This window comes from Dendrobates tinctorius, unplaced genomic scaffold, assembly GCF_039654945.1.
Source record: "Dendrobates tinctorius isolate UK_male_01 unplaced genomic scaffold, ASM3965494v1 ptg000021l, whole genome shotgun sequence".
In the NCBI taxonomy this organism is placed as follows: Eukaryota; Metazoa; Chordata; class Amphibia; order Anura; family Dendrobatidae; genus Dendrobates; species Dendrobates tinctorius.
The window spans coordinates 34206897-34211307 of record NW_027361689.1 but is presented as its reverse complement, the minus strand read 5'-3'; the positions used below and the strand labels follow the sequence as shown (position 1 = coordinate 34211307).

The following is a 4411-nucleotide window of genomic DNA, read 5'->3' as shown; positions in this document are numbered from 1 at the left end:
CCCTTACTCATATATAAATTATTACTTGATCTAAAAAATTGCAGACTACATATTTGCAAATTAAAGACGCATTCTCAGAACTTTATTTTTTGCATTCTAGATTTGTAATGTATATCTTTTAGAAAAGGGTACTGTTAATTCCCTTGTCATGCTGATCAACAGTGACCACCGTATCTAGACAGAGCCCACTCAGCCAGCCGAGTTGTGACGACCCATTGTGATGAGCCAATGGGTTGTCAAAGTATTTACTTGAATAAGAGAAAAACAGTTCTTTGTAGAAAACACTAAACAATGTGCGGAGCTGCATTCTTCCGCACCTTACATACGTAGATGAAGATATCAGTTGGTCAGTGGGAATGCCAAGTGTCTGAGCCCCACCAATCTCCAGGGCTGGACTGGACTAAAAAGCAGCCCTGGCACACAAAATTCACCAGCCCACTTACAATATGTGTCCTCAACCCAAATCTTGCCAAATTTTGCTTTACTTGTTGCACCACTTGCTTAAATGTGTTGGGTAACCACATTAAAGGGGTTGTCCACTGCAACCCTTTCTCAATCCGAATGTTTCACCCTTTTAAAATAATAAAACTTCTACTCACTTTCAGTTTCGGTGCCATTCCAGTGGTGTCAGCAATTTTATTGCATACCAGTGTTATGTCACGCGATCCCCCTGCCAATCGGTACCGGCTTCACTCTCCCCACCTTCGGACGTATCACATACATCAGGAAGAAGAGAGATAGCAGCAGCACATCTATGTGTCACAGTCTGAGTACAGACAATTATTCACTAACTGGCAGAAGGTCTCCTGACCTGAAATTTACAACCTCATATATGTTTATGAGGATGTCAATTTTAAGTCAAATGACCTGCAGCCAGTTCGTGAATAACAGTCTGTACTCGGAACACGACACACAGCTGTATGAATGCAGACTTAATTGAATAAATTGTCGCTATTCTTCTTGTGTGCCAACAGTCTGGCACTGTACTATTATCCCTTGCAATATCAGACTGTGTAAGAACACATGTGAAGAATAAAAAAAATATTTTTTATTGTAGAATATTATTTTTTTTAAAATAGCGCTAAACAAAACTTATTGACAACAGAGTGCCCAGTAGGGGGACCTCCAATTCTATCCCAAAAATTATTACAATGAAATATATATCACGATAGAATACAGTACCGTAAGTACTGTATATAGGTGTCCAGGGTTCAAACAAGCAAAAAGTGATATAAATATGCATATGTAAACAATCTTATACCGATTAGAATGGGGAGTAGAGCACCAGCGCCGGTACTGAGTAATGCATACGTAAATAATTTGGCTCAGAATGTTATATATGTATTAAATTAGGGGTCCAGATGTTGTAATGATTATAAAATAAGCACATGAGTATATAAATCATCCCATGCTCAATATGCACTTAGATCAACATAAGGTATACAATAAAAGGACTCCAGTGTGGGGTGATCCCATTATACAAGCAATATTTACATAATGCACAATACCTGAGCATAAAGACCGCTGAGCCAGACAAGACGGATGGATTGGGCGTCCCCCCTCACCCCAACATACATTTCACCCTTTGCTTCTTACGGACGCCCAATCCATTTGTCTTGTCAGCAACTGTGACTGGCAATAAAAAGGTTATTATCGGTCAAAGGCGTCATGGTGAGAGAGTATTCATCCAGAAAGTCTGTGTTACTGTTTGGGTTTGGCACCCTGAACATCGGGTGTTTCCCACGCTGTCATCTGCAAGAAATACTGCAAGAAATACTGGCGACTCTGATCAGCAGTAAGATTATTACCACCGGTCAGAGCTGTACGGTGAGTCGGTCACAGAGGCATTGGCTGATGAGAGTAATACCCCCCCATCAGCCGAGAACAGGTGTTGCTGATGGGAGTATTCATCAGCTAACACCTGTGCTATCAGGGTAAGCTGATGAGAGTAGTACTCTCTTATCAGCCAACGCCTGTGACTGGTGGTAACCTTTTTACTACCGGACACAGCTGGTGGTTCTTCTGACAGCGTGGGAACTGCAGCGTTCTCAGTGGCGGTAATGATCTCACCGCTGAACAGAGCACGTGTTTGTCGCACTGTCATGCAGATGATAGCTTGGCAAACAACGAATGTTTGGGCGCCTCATTTATTCAAATGGGATCCAGATACGGGTAGAGTTATAGTACCCAAACCAAACTTTTTTTATATGTTCGGATGAACTCGCCAAACCCGAACATCCACAGGTTCGTCCATCCCTAGTCTTATGGTGTCCTCCAAAAACCTAGGAGACAACATCAGCGAATGGGTGAAGCTTGTCCTGCACCGTCCAGCTTGGTAAGGCAGGATCACCTCAGGAGCATGTGCAGCTGAAGATAGGAGAATCTTTGAGGCCAAAAGAAAGTGAACTGTGTGCAAGGCACAAGAGGTTTCTACTGTCCTGACCACATCTTACTTATATTACGTAGTTGAACGAGCCAGATTAGCCTTACCAGTCACCTCCGAACCTGCAGCCACTGTTCCTCCTCTAAACCCTGAGGTCATGGTCATATTCGATTATGAAGGACGAATAGCATAAATGAATGGTGTCAATCAATTTATAGAAAAACAAACCCTTTCACAGCTATGTCGACAGAAAAAAAAAAGTTTTGCCTTATGAAAGAAGAGGGGAAAAAAATCGTAAGTACAAAAACAAACATTTGAAGAATTGACTAATTTTTATGTTTTACTTAATTTTGCCGCTTTTGCTTTTTTCTATCCAAATTTGTGTATAAAAAGTATTTACAACCCTTCTTTTTAATAAATGGATCTAAAAGTATCTCTTCTTATACCTACACTGGATTAAATGAAGATCTGTATGAGAGATTACGTCCTATTAGGCCTCTTTCACACATCAGGTTTTCGGCGTCAGGCGCGATCCGGCGCTTTTGACTAAAACCGGATCCGGCGAAATGCAATGCCGGATCCGGTTTCCCCCCCATTGACTTGCATTAGAGCCGGATCGAGCCGGATGGCCATGCGTTTCATCCGATTTTCGCTGGATCCGGCAATGTGACGCGATCCGGCGTCTGGAAAAAACGGCTACTGTAACGTTTTTTGTCTCCGGCGAAAAAGCCGGACACGCCGGATCCGGCGTGTCCGGCTTTTTCATACAATGAAAGCCTATGAGCGCCGCAATGCGCCTGATGCGGCGACAGCCGGATCCGGCGGCCGGATCCGGTTTCTTTGGTCTGAGCATGCTCAGTAGCTCTGCCCACAGGACATATATAAAAGCAAGACAATGGGACCCTCAGCCACACCCAACATGCCACCCAAGCCAAGAACCAGGAGCAGGAGAAGGCAGCAGACATCTGCAGCAGCAGCACCATCAGCACCACCCCAAATGGAGCAGCATGCTGAACAACGGGAGGGGAGTCCAGCAGCAGATGAGAGACGGTAATTATCAAATCCCCCATTCCTCCAAACTAGGGCCATGGAATATCAAGATATTCATTGGCCCTTTGTTTCTCTTTATTCAACAGCCGCCCAATAGATGCAGCAGCAGCAGCAGCAGCAATGGCAGCAGCAGAAACACCACCCACAGCCATGGAGTCTGGCCATGAGGAAGACAGCACATCTTCTGGGAGCCCTCCCTCGCATCGTCAGCGTTTGACGGTAAGTTTTTATTTCCAAAATCCATCATCTCTGTAATATATGTGTATTCATTGCCTTTTATTTCAAAACAGGAATCACAAGATGAAGAGGAGCTCCCTGAAGAAGAAGGAAGGGGTGGACAGACACTTGGAGTGGGCTCACAATTGGTAAGTTTTTTGCATCAAACTCAGAAACACAACATCACACTACACACAACACATAAAAAACAATGTTCTGCAGACCACACACAGCAAACAAATGCCTACATCCAAAGACATAACATTTTTTGTTTTCTTCTCTAGTCTTCCCAATCTGGTGCTCGGCCAAGAGGTCCTCGCAGTGCCTCCCAGGGTCGTCGGCGACAGCAACGCGGCGGTCACCAGCGTGTAAGTATAAATATTTTTGCTTTGTTTTTTTTGCACTTTTTATTTCATTTCTTTTGTGGAGGCTAATTATGTTATTTTTGTCTTTTTCTTTAACAGCCTTCACAGCGTGCTCCCGACTCTGACGGTGAGGATGGAGGGATTGATGTGGACCGCCTCATCGATCTCGTCAGAGAAAGGGAGCCGCTCTGGAATATGGCTGACCGCCGCCACGCTGACCTGATCGTTACCCGACGACTCTGGGAGGAAATCTGTTCGTTCCTTGTGGACCGCTGGGAGGACCTCGAAGCTCGGGCCCAGATTAAAGAGCGTAAGTATATACAGTACCGGTTGCTTGATTTAAACCAGTGTTTCCCGAACTCCAGTCCTCGTGGTCCCCACGGATCATGTGTTCAGG

The 4411-nt window shown here is 44.4% G+C and overlaps 1 long non-coding RNA gene across 1 annotated transcript; it reads left to right on the top strand.

Moving 5' to 3' along the window:
- Positions 1-2977: 2977 nt before the first annotated feature.
- LOC141083732 (uncharacterized) lies at positions 2978-4012 on the top strand. Its single transcript, XR_012230808.1, has 3 exons — positions 2978-3652; positions 3724-3798; positions 3934-4012. It is a non-coding gene; the product is annotated as an uncharacterized lncRNA (long non-coding RNA).
- The last annotated feature ends 399 nt before the right edge of the window (positions 4013-4411 follow it).